The sequence below is a fragment of the Zootermopsis nevadensis genome, unplaced genomic scaffold (assembly GCF_977971745.1).
Source record: "Zootermopsis nevadensis isolate Lab colony 2312 unplaced genomic scaffold, Znev_1.0 Znev_ptg000016l, whole genome shotgun sequence".
Classification (NCBI taxonomy): Eukaryota; Metazoa; Arthropoda; class Insecta; order Blattodea; family Termopsidae; genus Zootermopsis; species Zootermopsis nevadensis.
Window position 1 is genome coordinate 5338236 of NW_028259148.1, and position 22471 is coordinate 5360706.

At 37.7% G+C, this 22471-nt stretch overlaps 1 long non-coding RNA gene across 1 annotated transcript in view; it reads right to left on the reverse strand.

Annotated features, from left to right (window-relative positions):
* Positions 1-5577: 5577 nt before the first annotated feature.
* Positions 5578-22471, reverse strand: part of LOC147873717 (uncharacterized) — a 56933-nt gene continuing 40039 nt past the window's right edge. Inside the window, exon 2 of the long non-coding RNA XR_015535293.1 lies at positions 5578-7664. This is a non-coding gene — a long non-coding RNA (uncharacterized LOC147873717). The remainder of the gene's footprint in view (positions 7665-22471) is intronic.

Here is a 22471-nt window from a genome sequence, read left to right on the forward strand (position 1 = left end):
AAAATAATTGCGGTTGCAAGTTGCCTGTAAAAGCAGGTCACTTGTTACTACTAATATTCTGCGTTGTCAATTACAAATAACACATGACCAGGTTAAAATCCAGCTCAGTGAACAGCAGTGTCGAAGTGCGTTAGTTCTGAAATAAATCATAGAATGTTATACTTAATTTAATCTACTAAATCAGTTCAAGGTTTGAAAGAAAAGAAAGTACGGAATCTAATGTTTTATTTAACACGACAGAACGAAGGGTTCAAGTCCAAATATGGTTTCCTTTCTATTTCACGGAACGGGACAAATATTCAATTACAAAACAGCTTAAAATGGAATGAGGTGCCATTTAAGAGTCGTTTTGATTGACATATTACTGCTCACAGGTCATGATGGCCATTCACAAAATGTTTTACATAAAACCTGACCAACTTTTACAGTTCTGAAGGTTACAGGTGGTCATTATTCGTGTATGGGCACAAAGCGATCGGCTTAATTAAATTGTGCACTGCAGATTAATAATATGGTGCTAGTTAGTCTCAAATGTTTAGTGGAACCTTCTCATATCAATCAAAGTTTATATCACAAAGAAGTGAACTTGTGTATAATGACAGGGTTGTGATCCTGTATTTATAAGGTATCAATATATCCTGCACCTTTTAACACGCTGCGTAATTTATTTAGTAGATTCTGTTCAAAGGGAAAAGGATGTTTTACGCAATACATTATGTCAGCACCAGAATTCTAACATCACACATCCCCCAGGGGCTTTAATTTTTTGATGTATGACTAGAGCAGTAAAAACACGAAAGTTGATAGTGACAAAACTCCATAAGCTGCCCTAGATTTAGTCTTTTGATCCTTTACCTCAGCACCTGCAATAATCCTATCTCTCCACGGATGGCCTCTGCAATATTTTGGATCGTAGTTGTGAAATTGAACGCAGATATTCACTGCTGTGAATATTAGCTAACATTAAAGACGCAATTTCTCCACGTTTTTTTAACTTTTGGCCAGAGTCAAAGGTTAGACTGTATTTAACTATTCCTTCAATTCAAAATCTTTATCAACGCATTATCTGGACCGCGATGACATTAAAATAAACCCAATCGATTCCAAGCTAAAAAAAAAATACATTTTCTACCTCTACTACAATCCAAACTGCAGCGTGATGGTATCTTATCCTTATAAACAAACGTAAAAATTGCGACCAAAAAGTTTCTAATCACGTTGTGTGCCTGCAAGGATGAGTTGGGGGTGTGCACGTAAGAGCCCTGAACTTGAAGCGACACATCACGGTCCATCACTGCCAGCGGCCTTTGGGAAAGGCGAGCTGCTGCCGTCAAGGCTACACAGACACCGCGCATCATCAGCTGATTCCTACAAAGTTACGTCACAGCGAACAGAACACTAAATTCGGGGAATATTTGCTCACATTCAGTTTACAACCATCTAGCACCGGGGTCGAGTGGTAATTAGTTACATTTACTGGCAAGATTCCTACCTCAAGATTTCCTATCGCAACTGAGGTTTGTCCTACGCGATAAAAGAGCAGTGTTTCTTTCTTAACTAAATGTAAGGACATTAATTAGAACTAAAAGACAAATACATAATAGAGATTCATATTTATGTAGGCCTAATAACACTGGCATGTACATAGGTGGTAAGATTGACGGGGCTTGTAGCACGCATGGTAGTATTAAAATGGATCTTAATAAAATGTAACTCTGTAGATTTGATTCAAATTGTGAGAATTGAGGTTTTCACAGCAGGACAACTTCTGGGCTCTTTCATCGTGTTCTCTGGTAGAAGTTCATTGACATTTCAGAAATACGTACTGCGTCCATCATCAGGGCAGCAAACACCTCTAAAACGTCGGCAAAATTCTACCTGAATACACAGCGCTACAACCCACAAGACTGCCATCTTCATGGGTTCAAATTCATCAGGACTTGAACTGGTGACAGGGTCTCGAGAATAATGTAAGGAAACGGTTACACGAAACATTAAATATTCTTCACCAGCTGAGCGACTATCAGTTGCTCATGAAGGGCTGTACGCTATGATGTTCATGTTATTCGCTCTGTGGTGTCTTTAATAGGAATTGCTTCCGCAAACAGTTTGGGCGAACCACACCGAATCGAAAACCACAACTCTGATCACGTGGAAATTGAATCAGGCTGTCCAGGTATTGTTAAAGTTACCGAGTCTCCCACGCCCAGTCAGGAAGACAGTGTAATGATAGTGTGTTGTTTTCAATTTAGTGTGCCATGACCTCACCTGGGACTCTCTCTTCGTAATCTGATGTCTGGCCTAACCACACTTTCAAGACCAGTCCGGGTCTCTACTGCAGACGTATTTACACAGTAAAATATCTACCTCATGACACTTGGATAATGTGTTCTTGCTTGAAATGTGTAAGCTCCAAGTCTTAAAACTAGGGGATATCAACCTACGGCTCGCTGACGTGTTCTGTGCTGCCCGCGTATAATCCTCTGGTTTTCGCGGCTGATTTCAATATTCAGATTCGGGTGTCAGCCGCTTCGAATGCTGAGTATTAATCGACCTCTCGACAAACATTACAGTTGTCATTTTCAAGGTTTCTCACAGATTGTATTTATAAGCTACACATGATTTTCACCAGTTGATCCTTTTAATGCCGACACGTTGTTTAATTTCGTGTAAAAACTGAAATCTTAAACGTTATATTACATTCGTCTTCCTGGGTTATATTACTAAACTTTTTTCAAAAACCATGTAGGATACTAACGCAGTATCTAAATAAGTACTTGCAAGTATTAATTAATGATTAATACATTGCAATTCAGTATAAATTTTATTTTAAAAACACCCCGGACTGGTACCCATGCATAACATAGATCTAGGTTGTACGTAGTTCATGCTTTTCGTAAGGTAAGCGCTCAAATTTTCAGCGGGCTTTCAACGTATCAAAAAATCTGTTTTCTAAAAATGAAAATATGTGTCATGATGTTGATTACCGCTATGGGGTAACAAGCGATGTGAATACTAAACCACTCGTTTTGTTCGCACAGCCGCTTAGAGTTGCCTACCGAGGGAACAGCCCTGTTCGTTGATCGCTTTATGCATTTTCCTTATATATTCTGACAGACAAGACGGAAGGAAACGCGGAAGATGACAGTGATTGACGTCCACTAACACGAAAGTTAACTCCTTGCAGCACGTCAGCAAAGTAAACGCGCGCAGATGTGGTGCAGGTTCATGAACTCGGGACGTTCCTGCACAAGCATGAGTTAATAGCAGAACTGCAGTACTTCCTACTACGGCTCTAAAGCGAGGAGAAGGCGTCGACGTACTAAAGGTTAAACACGTGTGAACCCACTCCCTTCCATGGCGGCGACTGTCTCCTGGGAAGTTGTGCCCATGAAATTCCTAAACGCTTAATATTTTAACGTGTAACGTAGACTCGAAGCCGGGACTATATGCAGAAATATGTAGGGACAAAATTTAACATTTTTATTATTTTAATTATGGTTATCTATCGTATGTTAATAAATAAAGCTGATAACCCTTGATCTGACATTAATAAGTCGTATAAAAGCGGAGGAAATTACTCATAAAATTTTATGTTGGAGACAACGCCGCCAGTCACATTACGTTACAACCTACACGCGCTACTCGGAAGGGTGACCTTGAATAGTCCACAGACTTTCCGCCCACGCAGATATGCGAAGAATCCTCGTGTTAAAGTCATCACCCAGTTAGGCAGACACCAGATCCCACAACGACGTAAAAGTCATCGACCCATGAAAACGTTGACATTCCTTGCGTGATATGCGATGGTCATATCTTGGCATAAGAAGCAGCTTCCCGAATGTGCTTAGCGCTACTTATAAGATGGCATTCACGAAGTGAAAATCCCTATCGAACAACAGAGAAAACGGGACCAAATTTTTCGCTGTGCGTAAATTTCCTTAGTCGTTAAAGCAGACGAGATTCCGTATAACGACAAAATGGACAATCCAAATTACTTGTCTTATGTGTGCATACATTACGCTACAAACATCTGTTTTCTTAGAATAACACGTATCCTAGTGATATGAAACAAATGAAAGTGACGTATGGCCTCTAGCTCTAGAACTTAGAACATGAATTCTTATTCAAACTCATAAACAAGCAGAGAATGTATACGTGTTGACACTCTAAAATGAGAGAGAAGGGAATTTAACCTTTTTCCATATCTGACAAGACCTTGCGTAATAAATAGGTCTCCAAATCTACGTCAGATATCCATATTCTACGTTTAACACAGACATACAATATAACTTTTTTACAAGATATTCTCATTTATAATGATGTAATTCAAAACCTAAACTTGTTAAGTTTTGAGACGCGGTTCGCAACCATGGAGATGGAGACAGTAAGTTTCTCCGAAATGCTGGCAACAATCGACATGTTTACACGGCGCCATAACCCAGAATAGCATAAAATGCTTGTATTACATTAATATGGTTCAGCGTAGAGTGTGATGGAAGGCAGTGTGATGACACTGATGGACGATCCGTTCATCAATGCCATGCTCCATATTCGGACTGCTAACAGGTAATGCAGTCAGCCAGTGTCGACTCACGAGTTACGTAAAATAATCAACTGGATGGAAATGTGGCTAAGGTGAAAGTTATTGCTAAAAGATTACTTCCTTGGACGAAGAGTGGCTGTAGTGATGGAATCTTTATAGAGTACAAATTCAATCTAATTTCTAATTAATTATTAAATAATTTATATTTATGCTATCGAGTATTAATTATAATTGTTGACTTTAAATCACTTCATTTTACTAATTGATTTTGTTTGCATAATTATGATTTATAACACTGTTCCAAGTGCCAATTGATTATCTAACTCCGTGGAATAAAGTATTTGAAAAGCTCAACTATTCGAGAAATTCCTTACGTATTATAGAAACCTGTTCTTATCCTGAGTCATAAGTCAAATTCTCATCCATTTCACTGACATCCATTTTAATATTATCCTCCCATCTACACATGAGTCTTTAGAGTGTGGCCTCTAACTCTCAGGAATTTCGAAATTCTGTACTCATTTCTCAAGTTCCCATGCGCGCTACATGCCCGCCCATCTTCCTTGATTTAATCAGCTTAATAATATTGGATGAAGGGTAAGGTTTCTCCAGTTTTCCGTCACTTCAACTCGTTCAGGTCCAAATATTCTCCTTACATGGTTTAAATTTCCTAGTCCTTCATCCTTAGACTGTCTTGACGGAGGGAAATTTCATAAATTCAGGAGGGGGTAGGTCAGACTTTCAGATTTAAAGCCGATATTTACTTATAAGGTAGTATATTTGCGTCACATTGTGAATTAGGTTAATATTTTAATACTTTCCGTCAAATCACAATTTTAATAAGATAATAAAATATTTAAAATATCATTTCACGTTCCGCATCGAATGATCGATTTACAAATTGGAACGTCTCTTACGACATGTTTCGGTTATATTTAACCGTCCTCAGGTATAAATTAGATTGGTAAATTTAAAACTCTAATTACAATCAATTACAATGTTATGCAGTTTACTGAAATGTTCTTATCAGATTACTCTTATATATTAGAACGAAGGTATTGTTTTTTATATGGCGTGGTTCATCTGATGTTCAATATTAGTCGGTCAATATTAGCTGGTCAAAGATTTCTGGCTCTTTATCGAACTCGAATATTCATTACTGTGTTCATAAAATCCTTCCATAGGACAATACCCTGAGCCAGCTTAATCCTGTCCACAGCTTAAAATCTTAACCTTTACATCAATTTTAACCTGTGCATCTAAAATTACGTTTCCCAAATTGTCTCTTCGCATTAATATTCCAGGCTAACAGCCCCATTTTATGTGTATTTATAACCTCGTTTATTCTTCTTGGGTCACTTTTAACTAAATGTTGCAACTGAACGTGTCAGGAATTTAACCTTATTCTCTCACCTTGTCTTGCTGTTATTTATCTACGTTTTCTCTCTGCCCTTGTCAGAAAGTCTGTGCCATTCTCGGCCATTTACAACAACCTTTCCAAATATCAAGTTCCTGAGCTAATGTCATACGACAAAAACAAAACTAACACGGATTAAACTTTAATTAACTGCAGGGGTGAAAAGTTTTGTTATAATATCTGAGACAGAGATACAAACAAAAGAAAGAGCAGTGGAGAGAAACTGAGAGTGAAACAGCCAGCAAAGAGAACACGCGAAAGTATTTGTTCCTGGGAAGTTAAGAAATTTCTGCACCGGAAGTCTTTTCTCGCTTACGTAATCCGTGTCACCAGCTCGGTATGAAGTGCATGCTTCCGTTTTCCAAGGAAATTGCATTCAACAGATCCGCTTTTTTTTACCATGACACCTCTGGTTTACTGCCATTGTTTCACATTCGTCTCTATTGCTTTAACATTTCAGATATTCAGGTCAGGATCCTGCGATTACCGACTGTAAAACTCCGGGTATAACACGAGAGAGGAATAGCACAACTTCGATATCAAATTTTATTGAAAGCCGTTCAATGCTTCTCGAGTACAGTCGATTGGACGGACGGACGGACGGATACGACCAACCCATAATGCGTTCTCACTGTGCACTACGTGCAAAGAAAGCTCAATATATGATTTTACGGCAAAAGGCACCTTGTATTATTACAGGAATTTTCCTTAAAGTGGAACAAGAATTGTTTGTTCTGATGCCTCTGTAATTCAGTGTCCTGTTCGTTATTGTGAGCAATTAAAAGTGTCGGTAGACAAACACAGAACGTCTTTGAAACCTGTAGACTATTCTTTTCAACTCCAGTCTTACATACGCGTGTTGAATTTCGTAATGAGGATTTTCCTGCCATCAGCACGCGTATTATTTTATCCCCTTCTAGTTATGCAACGCCTATTCGATGTTTTCAGTGCGGTAACATAGTAATTACCAACACATTATTTAAATATTTTGATGTTTTGCTGGGCCAGAAGAAAATTTCCTCTGGAATGTTTACTGTTCATTCACAACATCGTCTTCTACTTATTCATCTTCCAATGCTTGAAGTGTGGTCCAATAAGACGAAGGACATACCAGCGTGGTCTTACGCCACTCGTCTATCGTAACGAGAAGATAATAAAACGCCCAGTTAATTATCGGGGTTAGCTGACAGGTAGATCAAATTTCATAAATGAAAAACTGAAAACATACCCAATCATCTGCAAAATTACAACGTCGACAAAATTATTCGAAGAACACTGACAAGAACGAAAAACGAAAAAATACGTCTTCTTTACAAGTTTTTAAACTTTCTCTCTTGTTAACCAATTCTGACCTTCTTGCGGATTGGACTACTTGATAATGCCTGAAGTAAAATCATGAGTTTAATGCCTTCGTTGTCTCCCTCATTCCATCTGCAGCGTTACAATTCTGTCACTCCGACCAACTGCTTCCATCTAACACTGTGCCAGCAGAACCAGGAGATCAAACATCGCGAATTATGCCCACGTATTAAAATTAATCCTGTTCCTTCCACTTCCCATTTTCTTAATCAATCTCCATCTTAATGTTACACTCAGATCCTCTTCTCAGTCTTTCAAGTTAACCTTCTCCAACAGGTTTGTCCACCATCCATTCTGCATGATCATTCCATGTCTTCCAGTATGAATAAATCTTCTCCAATTCTATTATAAATCCAAAAAAACACACGTATTATCTCAGTAATCCCTTTCTATTATGACATATGAAGTTAACTGCCTTTACAATTTAATTTCTGGTCTTGCGTCTTTCAAGCCGTGGACATATGACATTTATATTTTACTGCTTGTTAAAACAATACATTACATAATTCGAAATATGTACTCCTTGAAATTAAATTTTCATACCCCCTGTAGATAACTTCAATTACACATGTAAATTACTTCTATTTTCCGAATATGCCTTGTCATAAAAGCTCATTAATTTGTCTATTATGAATCGCCATATTTCAGTCATTATAACTGGCTATGGGCTTGAAGACCGGGGTTCAATTCCCGGCAAGATCAGGAAATTTTTAATTCACCATTACGTTTTCACGGGTTCTCATCTGACCTACCAGATGATCCTTAAGTGCCCAATGGACGCTGGAGGTTAAACGATTGGAGCCTGAAACCGGCCACTCAACACCAACTAGTGCATGCTTAATTAAGCACATGGACAAACCGCCAGTGCAGGGTAAGGTGGTGTTAGTTCTGAAACTCTTTTTGGCTTATAATCCTTTAGCTTCACAATGGCGAAATATAACTTTATAACTTAGAAATTTGGAAATTAAGGCATGATTAAATGACAATATATTAACAAATGTTATGTGAAATACTGTTTTATGACGCGTATAATTAATACACAACTTTCAGCAATGAATGTGATGGGAAAGGAAAAGAGTTTACATGATTGTGACACAAGAGAACGGACGGAGCTGTGGAGACGGGTTTGATGCTGTTATTTCCACATAAGGACAAGTCGCAACGTGTGAGGAATTGGTGGCTGAAAGACGTATGTTACCAGAATCGTAATAATCAGAACACATTCTAAACAGCTCTGACGACGGTTTGCCGCTCAATTAATGACAAAATGTTATATAATATTACATAAGGCAAAAGAAAGCAGGACACAATCTAATGAAGCGAAATTTTTAAGAAATCTGAAAGGAATTACTCATTTATATTATCCAAAGGTATTTTCGGTTGGAGTTCAAAGTAAAACTACGGTTTTAGGGGATGAACGGCGTTGAACGTGAATCTTCGCCATGAAGGTGGCAACTTACAATATTTATAGGTACAATGTAAGAAGAAAACACTGGTAACAAAAATTGTTTTACTGGAAATGTTGTTTGCCATGATCCATATCCACATATTCTCTCAAATATTACGTCTTTCTATACGACACGCTGCAATAAACGTTCCAATATTTGAAAATAAAATATTTAATTTCTTGTTTGCAGTGCAATTAATAATTACTTCGATATCAAATAAGCAAATAGCATGGTTTGGCCTTGAATTTTTATATTCGCCTTGTTTTTGTCCCGGAGACCATTCACTATTTTTTACCCCTGAGGTTGTCTGTCCAACAATCTCTCTGGAAGTTCTGGGTAAATGTATTTCCTGCTCATTAACAACACTAATTCAGTAAAACTTCTAATATAGCCGCGAAGCAAACTAAATTTCAATGACTGGTAAAAAATAACTACTAAATCATATATTCAATGATCCAACATGCAGCAGAAATTCCATTCCGGTTATTTAATTGTCAGACCTTGTGTGACGTAGCAATAAGCAATAAGACCAGCTCGAGAACAGTGATTGGTTTCAACTCGCTTGAAAATTCTATCAGCCGAACACCGTAATTACAGGTCGTAAATTTCGTGTCGTTGTCTAGACATTGTCGGAAACCTTCAAGCGGATCCCATACAACTTATAATGACGCAATTTGTTGCAAGTCTTATTAGTCTAAAAGATGAATGATTCAATCACACTGGCAGATTCTTCAACCCTCTAAAGCTGTGGTACAGACACATACCACTCGCTTTAACATTCAGTAACAATTTAGTTTGCCCACAGAGTTTATTTATGGGTTTTGTATGATCCTCAGAAGAAATAAAGATGATTCCCTTAAACACTATTTATATTTATTTATTTAGTGTTCTGTCTGACGACAGGTCCATATGAACAGGATCCTTCCATCCTTTTCTCGGACTGGGACCTGTTCATATACGTTTTTGGCAGATGATCCAGAAGTGGTTTGCCATTGCCTTCTTCTGTGTGTGAATGGATTAATTGTTGGGATGCCACGGAGGAAAACTCCGTGTTGCCTAGACCACGGCCTTGCCCAACACAAGTTATAAATTCGGGCACCGCCGGGAATCGAACCCGAGACTCCAGGATTACAAGGCCAGCGTTCTAACCGCTAGACATGGGGTGAGACTGTCTCTATGGAACTGAGGCCGCATTGTCCACCACCGAGATGAAACTTGGGTGATTAAAAAGTGGCAGTGGAATGATACTGACAGGGAAAAACCTAAGGACTCGGTAAAAGTTTGTAGTCGCTCAGCTAGTCTAGAAATTGCCCAACTTTTATGAAACCTAAAGGTTCATTACCGTGTCCACTAGAACCATTCATTGGTTCTTATCCTTAAACAGTTAAATGCACTTTCACTCAGATTACGACACGTTCCAAAATTTGGTTTTAATTCGACGAAAATAATGGACAATTTCCATGAGCTAATCTTGAGCGTAAACCGTTAATATGTAAGTAAAAGTAAAGCTGTAATACTATACGCCATATAGGCGCTTGGGGGAGGAGGAGTTATAGCTCCTACTCATTCTTAACCTGGCCACTAGATGGGTCAGCCCCACACCCCGGCCGCCGCACTTTACCCCCGGGAAAGGACCCCGGTACCCATTTGATTCATTCCGTAACTTCGAAAAGTTAGCATTCATTAGCTAAAAATCTAGAAAAAGTAACAGAACAAATGCGACAGAATTATTATGCTCCACGTGTGGTACATTCGTCTATGACTACCTACAAAACGGGACTTGATTCTGTGAACTATAAATATATCTATACATAAAATGTATACACTTTGTATTCTAAACCAACCTGAATGAACCTGGTGTAGAAAGTTCGTACGATATTTAGTCTTCAAAGTCTTTCTAATCACCTAAGGCAGCAAATCGAATATCAAAATACAATGTGGAAAGTTTTATAAAAACCCTTCATTATAAGCGGCATCTTATTCTTTGATGATTCATTCCAGCCAGGATCTCCTCCATTGTAGTGCACTGTAAAGCAGTATTCATAAAAAGGTTCAGATCTTTACAATGCGTTCACCATTCACGTGCAAGAAGAAAGCAAGTGTTCGCCATACAGAGGACCAAAAATCAAACTAATCTGCGCATGACATCAACTTTGATCCTAATTATGACTTTCAATCAATCAATACCGTGGTTAATGTTTATCGATGTAAAAAAACCCATTCATAACACTTATTCTTCATATTTATCAAATATCTCAAACAAATCACATTTTTTCGTTAGTATTTGATATGAGCTCCAAAATTAGGAATTCTCTCATCTAAATTGAAATGGTTTGTAATTTTTCGTAAAACTCGCAAACAACCAAATTAAACAAAATCGAGTTATCCGTTCTATACGTACGGTAAAGACGATCACGCTTTACGTCACATAATCTGCGCGTGAACGCACCTTACATTTTACCACCACGAAACCACAAATTAACATGGACAAACGATGACAGAGAGTTTCCTCTTCGCACAGATGTGTCAAAGCGAATCCTAAGGACCATCCAGCCTCCTATCAAATGGGTTAAAGCGGCCGAGGCGTTAAGCTGCGACAAATGCCGACGGTAAGAATGTATAGATCCATACCTTTATTTTCACATACAGGCTCACGGCGTATACCTTATTGCAGTAACAAGTTACCTTCATTCTGTTAAGGATTTGAATGAAACCCGCAGAATACACACCCTCAAGGAACACATTTTGAGAATCAGTGGGTTGGAACAAGAAACTGTCGCGTGTCGAGTGTTCAAAAATCGAAATTAACCTCTGCGGGAGGCTAGAAACAAGTTCCTGCACATATAAAAACCAAATTTACAGGCATCACGTGACTTATAATACTAAAATATCAAAATTGAATGTTTGAAAATGCACCCCGTGGTTAAACAAGTTCCTGAATACTGTATTCATGGACATGTTGTCATACGTAAATGCTGGAGCTAACCGACCGGCTGTAGTGACAACCCATAATTTTAATCCTTCATAACAAAACATCAAGTTCAGAAACCTACATTAGCGACGCAGAGGATGCTATTCATTTCATGTATTAGGTTTAAATCTCGGACCGGACATATAACGTAATTATGTAAATATAGAGTAACCGATACTGCCTCCGTCATCAGGGCGATCGCCCTGATAACTGAGGCAGTATGACCTCAGAAACGTTGGTTAACATCGACCAGACTACACAGCGCAACAACCCAGAAGACGGAAATCTTCACACTCATCGCCCTGATGATGGAGGCAGTATGACCTCTGAAACGTTGGTAAACATCGACCAGACTACACAGCGCAACAACCCAGAAGACAGAAATCTTCATACTCATCGCCCTGATGACGGAGGCAGTATGACCTCTGAAACGTTGGTAAACATCGACCAGACTACACAGCGCAACAACCCAGAAGATAGAAATCTTCATCGCCCTGATGACGGAGGCAGTTTGACCTACGAAACGTTGGTTAACATCGACCAGACTACACAGCGCAACAACTCAGAAGACAGAAATCTTCATCGCCCTGATGACTGAGGCAGTATGACCTCTGAAACGTTGGTAAACATCGACCAGACTACACAGCGCAACAACCCAGAAGACAGAAATCTTGATATTCTTCCTTGTCTGCTATCCCTCTGATCACCTTGCCTTTCATTTCTAACCGACGTAGAACGCACATATTCGTCCCGACCGCGTCACTTCCTATATCTGAGCGAATACATACATACTACTTCAACCCAACAATATTAATGCGCGTGCTCTGAATATTGTAAACACACTTGAGGCTGTAATTAGTCGTGAAACCAAACCAAACACTGGGCCCTGAAAGCATTTAGTAAGGAAATTGAATATGTGGGCCATGTCGTGTCGTCAGACTACATCCATTTTGGCGACAAATAGACCTATGCAACTTTGTCGATAGGAATGGCGAGCATTAGGAATACGAAACTTCTCTAATTCGGACGTGTTTAACACAGCTGAATGACTGATATGAACACAAATCTAGTTAAGAATTCTATATATATGCCAGAAATTATAGCATGTTCTGTAGAATTAAACCATGACCTATTTAAACGTTGCCAGTAACGTCTAAATTTTCTGGGGTCAGTAACATTTGCGTGGGCGGAGTTTATGAATGGGAGATTACATCATCGCGGAGGATTTCCTCTCTCGAAATAAAAATGGTAATCAAGCCAACCAAGTCAACCGTGGTGAGGAAAATGTGAGATCTAAAAGCAGTATGCCCTTGCGTTAAGCGGTCATTAAAGCTGTTCGACCTTTAAAAAAATACAATGGGGTCGATTTTTCGTAAAATTGTCCAATGGTCATATTTAATCAAACTCGGTTTGGCGTTATAGAGTTCTTTCATGCAGACACGTAGACGTACGGAGCAATTTTATTACACAGTCTGTAGGGTTTCAAACGTCCTTGAAAACTTTCAATCAGTATGGCAGGAACTGCATAAATCACTAGAAAGTTCATAAATCTATTGAAATATTCAAAGAAAGTCCGTTCTGGACGACCCTCGACTGATGAGTTGGGGTAGAGGAAACGATTATAACCATATCTGGTACAACCGAAGTACGAAGTTTGATAAAATGTGACCGTCCGTGAGAGAAATAAATTTTGTTAGAATTGGCTTTACGTTTAGATGAAACAATTTCATTCTAAATCAGAAATCTTGTCGAACAACGCATCATATTCATGAAAAACAATGATACTCACATAAATAGCCTGTAGCCAAAAACACTCATAAGTTTAAGATACAATTATCTTCCAAATTTTACTCAGATATCGCCAAACAAAACTTTGCCCATTCATATAAATGCTACTAAAACAATAACGATTAATCTAATAAATCTGGATTGTATCTCCGAATTTCCACTAGAATAACTTTGTGAGATGAGTGGTAAAACGAATTTCAGAGAGCATGCTTCCATTAATACGTGTCTTAACCCAATCTTGCACGCTACCATAATATAGACGTCCTAGCGGAGACCATAACTGCCACATGTACATTGGTTGTCCTTTCATTTCCTGGCTAGTTATGCAACAAGTATAACGACTGATAAAATATTCGATACTAGATTTTGTATTCTGAACGCTCTTCTGTTGTGCATGTACTAAACTTACATAACACAATTCTTTCATTATGTTGAGGCAGATTAACAGGGCCTCAAAATAACTGGTCCTGAAAAGCAGAAAACGCGAAAGGCTGTCATGTCCAATTCCTGTAAATTCTAACACACAATATCTAAAGTTTATGACTGTATTAAAAATGCTATTAAATTAAAACAAATCTCAAGATCATCATCATCTCGGGTTCTACAGCCTATTACAGGCCTTGGCCACCCCAATCTCAGGACCAAGACATAAAAAATAACGCTCAAGTATAGATCCTTGCCAACTACACATGTTTAAAAAATGCATATCTACAAATCTGAGACATTTTACTGAGTTTTCCATCTAAAACGCATAAAAGAAATGACGTATGCCGTTGTAGCAGTATTAACCAGTTGACATTTGTACTGGAGACGCGCAGAGTTATGAACGGCATTTTTAAATAATACACACACACGAGAAATGATCGTCCTGATGATGGAGGCAGTCAGCAAACCTACCAGACTACACGGCGCAACACCCCAAGGGGCATCCACCGTAAGAACCTGAAATCCCACCAAGATTTCACCTGGTATAACTAACATGTCTATAATTGTTTACTACGCCATGTTCCGGTTTATATTAAAATGGCGTATTTGGTCGTAAGATTCTCCTGAAATCAAAAAGTATGGGGAAGTCTTTTTTTAGCTTGGGAGAACAAATTTGCATCATTCGATATGCCCGCGGTCATGTGAGTCGAGCAGAACACGTGACACGCGTGCTTATATTCTACGCGCAAAAACAAGTTCAGTTTTCTACGCTGAAAAAAAGAAAAGAAATCATACGGAATCGCTCTTCCGTGGAGAAAGGATTTCCCATCCCCTTATAATTACATTTTTACTTATTAGCATTTCCCGAATACTTAATTTAATTTCTAGAACGCACGCAAGCTTTATAGTCGGTTCTTTCAGCTCGTAGTGAAGTTGCCGCCTTTGACAAAGTTCTTCTGGACTGTGCCACTCGCTGGCTAACGATGCACTGTATCTGATCACTTCTGCTGTGTACCGATGCATGGAACAAGAACCAAGAAGGCAAGACATTTTATTTTTCGTTTTGTAAAGTGTTAGCCGAACTAATAGGGTTAATATGAACTCCGTCCCTGGTTTGGACACTGTACACTCCAGAGTGGAGTACAGCGTACGACTTTTATTATTTTAAGAGTACAAGCGAACTGTTATCCAAGATACTGCCTTAAACATGTAAATTTCATTAATATTAAAAGTCTGATACGTTTATGTTTAGATACGTAAGCTAAATAATAGCAACCAGTCAAGATAGTCAATTCCATGCTCAAGAAATCAGAATCCTTCTTGAGAAGCTGACAGTCTCTCAGCTGGTCAAGGAATTTCCCGACTTCTACTGAAGTCGAAGACTTGCAAGGGTTTACCACTGAATCTTATCCTAAGCCAGATTAATCTAGTCCATATCCTGGCATTATATTTGCATAAGATTAATATTAATATTGGCCGTTCATCTACGCATAGGATTGATACAGACAGAAAAAGTAACATAACTCAACGTTTATCAATGAAATGAATGTTAACAAACTCAAACGCCCCAGTTCTGAGTGCAGGCTGTGTGCCGTATAGAACACCAGGTTGGCAGGGCTGACTCTCATAAAAACTGACATACTCTCTCACAAGGGCGTTTAGCGAATAGATCAAATTACAGCGAGTGGTAGGGAGAAAATATAAGTTTCCGTAAAGCGTCAGGTGAGAAAGAGAGGATAAGGCGAAGTAGGGGAGTTGACAATACGAACTCACAAATCACCCACAATCCGAGATCAGTCAAGGACATGATCACTGCACGTAACTTAACCTTACTTCTACCAAATGTCCATTGAACAGCCACAAATAACTCAAACGAGAAATGACACTATAAGTTTGAGTCACTGATTTTCTCAAACAGTAAATACATCCTGATTTAAGTTTACATGTTGCGCTTCACTGGAAGTTTCCGTGGGTTTTTTGTATAAAACAGTTCTAACCGTCTACTTTAATATGTTTAAAATAATTCTACTGGGTTATTTTAAGAACTTGCCTGTACGTGACAATGGCTGCTGATGTGGAGACAAATTTCTTCAAGCAACACATTCACTGCACACGAAAATAAATCTTCCCTTCAACACAGAACACTTCTCAGTCAACAAACGTTAAAATTTCATTATTATAAAATTGTTTATTACCAAGATGCACATGGAAATATCTAAGTATTAAAGCACACTATCACACACAGACCATCAGCACATCACGAAGTCCTAAAATCGGGTTCGGACTATGTCCACTGAGCGCTCTTGTCGTCCAGTGCAAGCAGACAATCTAACAACTACCTGAACATTTTTCAGTCGTGTGTGGTATATTTTGTTTTCTCCTTTTCAAGATGCTTTTGACATTCTGGCAGTGTGTATGCGCTGCTTGTAGCGTGTAAGTTTTGTAGCAGCGAGCTACAAGATGAGCTAAATCAGGTGAAGACCATACAATGTACGTAGCATCCAGTCATTAAAGAATGAAAATCAAAAGGATACGCCCTGATGATGGAAGCAGTAATCACCTCCGAAGCATCGGTTAATTTCTACGAGATAATGCAGCCCAGCATTCCAGAAGACAGTGATCTTTATTATCGCTGCCGTCAAACGTGAATCTCGCCAAGAATATATTCTGACTTAAATAATATAAAAAGGAACTGATGCCTGTAAAATGCATTTTCTAGATCACTAAAAATATATAACACGTAAGATGAGTTAAAACATTAGAAAGAAATTAAATATTAATAATATTATAGGCAGAAATCCAGAATTTATAAATAAATAGTGTAAGCTTATAGAGAGGACGGAGTATAGTAGTATCAAAAAGGAATTTCAGTTACGATAAACGATGAAAAATGAACACCGAAAATCCTTAAAAATTGATTGACTTGAAGAGACTTCAGTGTGGAAAGAACAGGTTATTTGGCCTAAACCGAAAGTAGTAGTTGATGATGATGAGTAACGTTTATAAGGGACAAAGCATCGTTAAATAGCACAGATAAATGTATAAAAATCCATGCGTCATATTCTAGGTGTGGTATTGTTCTGGGTGGGTTAGAGCAAAATAAATTACACTGATGACAAAGTTTCCCCGTGACACGACCCATGACCTCTTGAGGGGTTATGTTCTAGCAGAATGCAAAGGTCATCACGTAGAGAATTCGCTGAGAATACAGATAGTGTGGGTGATGGGTGGGGTCTAATTCGCTCGTCCGTGACCTAGTAACCTTGTGAATCCGTGACTCGTCACCTTCCCCCCTCGATTCAGATTCAGCTCAAAAGCTTCCAGAACACTGAATTTTACTGGAAGATACTTCAGGCAAATGTAACTAATTATAAAAGGTTTTATATAATATCTTTGATTTTAAACGTTCTGCAAATTTTAAATGTTAAGTAATATCTACGAGAACTGTTCTGGTTTTAGTTGTTAACGAGAAATATATTTCTATTATAGGAGCCAAAGATATATTTGCGCCATTTACAAGCTCATCACTGGGCTCAATCGTGAGCTGCTTCAACATAGTTCACATTTCTATCACTAATTACTCACAACTTGGTTTCCCACGTGTTCTGATTCAGAAAAAGATTTCCAAACAATTATCAATGTAGCTTTTTTATTCTTGCATGCTACATCAACTGCCAATCTAATTTTCTCCGTTTTATAACTCTAACAGTAATTTCGAACACTTATCTTAAATGGGAGTATATTAAAATTAAACTTATGTAAACACAGTATGAAATAAGATTGATTAATCTGGTTTAAAATAGGTTTCGATTGTGGGTTCCTGTGAACATGGTAATGAAACTTAGTTCCATAAAAGACGGGGGATATCTTAACCAGCAGAGTTCCTCGAGAAGAAATGAAGCATGAATTTTGTCAACCATTTGAACAGGACAAAATTATAATGGACACCATAGAGCAGATGTCTCCTTCACTATACCAGAATACGAGTACAGATCCAGTCCTTAAAACGCTGACTATTTCATAACATCATACGATAGACAAGGTCTAAAGACTCAACATTCTGTATAGTAATTATGAGTTATATCCTCCCAGCAGATGACTGGTTGTCCAAATGTCTTTTACCTGCTACATGATTATTGATGTTCTTTCAACTTCAGACTACCTCCGGGGTCTTACGGAAGTTTTTTTTTTTTTTTTTTGTTTAATCGCGAAAGCACAATCCGGCTTCCAAATCGCTTTAATTTTATGGAAAAAAGACCAAAAGAATACTTTAACACAAACAAACACTCCAAAGGCAGAAACCTTCAGACTTCGTCTACTTTCATTGTTCCTGTAGAGTGACGTCATAGTTTCATATTGCTTCTACGTGAGGAACAAATTGCGTGCGTGTTACTGATTCATAATATTTCAGAATGCGTGCAATGTTTCACTTTCAACAGCGAGTGAAAGAACGCACAGAGCGAACAGCTGATTACTGAAACGTATGGCCAAACTATTCTTCACGTGAATCTAGATTTCACAGATAACAATCAAATTTGTTCGTCCGTGAGACAACGTGAAAGTTGTCCCCTCTGTGCCGTCTACTTAATAATCCTACATATATTCTGTGTTGCTATAATTTTGGAAGGCTATTGTGAACTCTTTTCATGCCGAGCATTATACACTTACAATATTCGTAACTATGAGAACGGTTCTGTTTAAAAAAAACAGTCAATATTTTCTTCGGAACTGACAATAGAAAAAAAGTCCCATATAAACTACACCACAAGTTAATTGACTTAATTAAGGTTATACCAAAAGATAAAGCGAGGAAGGGAAATCATAATGGTTCCTTCTACCTGTTTCGATTTTAGTTCACGCTTTCCAAGAGTATTTCTTACCAAAAATTTTAAGCACATCTTGTCAGCTCATGGAACTGCAAGTTCTTATCACCAAAGCGTCCTCGATTGTCCTTTACTTAACAACACTTGGTAACCTATATAAACATTAGAGTTCCTCATTATGTAATATCGTAAAATGGTCGCTTAATCATTCTTCGCATGTTCGTTTACTTCGTAAACACTGTGTTCACAGACACTTCGAATTTATCGTATTCCTTCAAAGTAAAACACCGATACAAACAGATGGCAAAAAGACTCCACTTTTCTGAAAAGTACGTGGAATTATAGAACCTTTTTAACTGAATAGCAACATGAATTTTCACAATTTAATCTTCTCCTAATATCAGCACGAACTTCATGTATATTTATTACTTCTGATACCAGATGAATAGATTTTTTAACATTCTCAAAAGATCTGTTGTAGTTTCATGTTTTTCGTGTGATGTTTAAATGCATACATACATCTAGAATAATTTGTTTGCTACCTTGTAATTCAATTTACAGCAATAAAAATTAGCAATAATAAACGTCTCGGAAAAGCGGTTAGCATTCCTACTTTGTATTCGAGAGATGTCGGGTTAAAATATGGGCCCAAGGACTGGTTACCTGCTTCAGATTTTTGGTGATATTCTCAATGCTTCCAGGCAAATGACAGTTTAGTAACTTAAAACAGGACACAACAGCTTCTTTCCACATTATTATCAAACCAGTGTTTATAAATAATCCTAATATTCGATGTAATTTTATCTGAGCTAGTGTTAGCAGTGTTATTTAAACCATAAGTAAATAATTAACAATGATAACAGTTTTTGTTATTACCTATAGAGAATGCTTTATTACAAAACCAGTTCTCAATTTTCGGTAACAAAAAAACTCGATTCTTGAAATGATAAATCTGACAAGCGGTGTGCGCGGAAGGGTACAGGCTTGAGCTCGCCTGAAGTCGCCACCGGTGCAGATCTTGGTTGTAGTAGCAAATCCTCGTTCTTTTTTATATTGTTTTCAAAGTTTATGAAAGATGCACAAAGATTGTTAGTTGAACACACACGCGTTTACATTTAAATCATAAATCACGAAACAGTTGCATCGCGAAGACCTGCAAAGCATCATGCGGTGTTTGGCTACTCGAAAACTTGAATCGCGGGTTCGAGTCCTACTCCATGCAATGATGTTCAGATTTTTTGTCCTACGTTATAAACTTTGTCTTCTGGGGTTTTTAAACTGCGGTATTCCTACAACGTAGTCCACCTGACATGAAATAATTTAGAGCATTCGTGATTTGTAAATAATATCAACAGAAGACAAAATTCCTATTTTTAGGGACTGAACTAGAATAAAGCTAAAATGGTAGAGACCAGAAATACAGAAAGGCAAGGAAAAAGACCACTCGGAAGAAACAGACGTAGATAGAAAAATTATATTAAAATGTATTTAGAGAAATATTTCTGGAGGGTGTAGATTGAACTAATCTGGCTCAGGATAGCAATTCGTTGTGGACTCTTCTTAACACGTTAATACAACTTAGAGATTTTCATAAGATAGTGTAATTGCGTCATATTGTGAATATTCTAACAATTATTTATTTTAATCCGTCTTATCACAATATTTAAAATTTCTTATAATTAAGATAATAAAATATTGACCCACACCTATACGAAGACAGTAGTACTTCTGGACATATCGGAACAATCACTCCTACATCTATGATCGATATGTACATCTGATAAAATTTAAGAAAAGACAACACCTCGCCCAAAATTGAAAAAACAAATGGCATGAAACATCACCAAATGGAATCATATTTGAGTTTTAAGTTCGTAAATATTTTACACCTGATGATGGTTTTATAAAAACTGAAACATGTTGTGTAAAAGATGTTCCAAAATGTAAATCGATCAATCGATATGGAACATCAATGATATTTTATTATCTTAATTATAAGAAATTTTAAATATTGTGATAAGACGGATTAAAATAAATAATTGTTAGAGATTTTACAAGGGGGAGATTACTTGACTAGCTGAGAGTGCTATTGGCTTTTCGAAGACAACGATCCACGGAGTTTGTTTTAGTTCTATTGTCCCACTACTTATAAGGCGCAGAAGGACTTAGGAAAATCTGTCAGGATAGGAAAACTTCTGGACGAAATTCGAAAAATTTACCTTCCGAATAGGCAACAGAAGGCAGACCTATTTACTCTGATGTTTAACAGTAAATAAATTGCGAATGATTGATTTACAACCGAAAAGTCCTGCAGTTGTTTGTATGCGAATCAAGAGTACTGTAAACCACACAAAGAAGCCGAGGTATGAATTGGATCACAGCGCAAAAAGAAGACAAGAAAAGGAAACACTTCGTTGAGAGAGAAAATTTCAACCACACAAATTACAACTCTTCTAGTTTTACAGTATTCATTTATGTTACAACACAGTACAGAAAGAATTGGTATAATACAACCAACATGGATCTATACGAACGTCATTAAATCAGACGCAAACAAACAGTAATTTATGTAAGTTATGTGAATAAAGCAATTCACATCTGGATAAGAACAAAACTTTCTATTCTATTTGATAAAACCTATTAATTTTAAAATTGGCTCTCTAGTAACAGTGAGAGTTGCTGATGGATGTTAGGGGGTTGGGTACAAAAACCCACGCTGCGCCATGTTTGGAAATGGAAGGAATATCCTGGTCTCCATGTGTGCCAACACACAAACCCGACCATTTCCCTTGCAACTCTCAGACAGGGGAGGCCATGGTTCCAAGCTCTCTCTCTCTTTCTGTAACTTGTATCTTCTCATTATTACTGTTATGCCTATGAAAAGAGCGTAGAAATTGAGTCTGAGAACGGGGCGATGAGCTGAATAGCCGTACACAAGAACGAGGAAGTATCAGGAGAACGAAGAAATTTATGTAACAAATTTTTATGAGCTGTACTCCCATTATTAAGACAATAAAATCATGATTTTTGAGATGGCCTGCTCTATGGTACGAATAAGGGAACTAAAACACAGAAAAGCAAATGAGAAATTTGAAGTGCGGTACCACTTAGAACAGTGGTATTCAACCTGGGGTACACGTACCCCCGGGGGCACGCGAAGACATCTTAGGGGGTACGTGAAATTTAAAAAATATATGTATTATTTTATCATAAACACTGAATAATCAGTAATGTAATTTATTTAATTCATTTTAGATGTAGATTATATACTACGTATAACTTGAATTGTACACCAACAACTTTGGGGGCACAAAGTTGAAGAGAAATTATATCTGGGGGTACGCGAACAAAAAGGTTGAATACCATTGACTTAGAAGACTTGAGCATACATAGAAGGATAATCCTACAGCAGCTGTTTTTTGGAAATGTGTTTGTCATTTTCTACGTTTCGCTATCATAAGGTACAACGGAGAGGTAACATATTACACTTTTCCGTGCAGGTATTAATCTACTGCTCTCTCTATCTATCTATCTCTCTCTCTCTCCACACACACACACACACACACACACACATATATATATATATATATATATATATATATATATCATTTATTAGAAATGCTCATACTCTGATCCTAAAATCTCTTTCCAAATCGTTCGACCGCCCTAATGGTGGAGACAGCAAGGACCTTA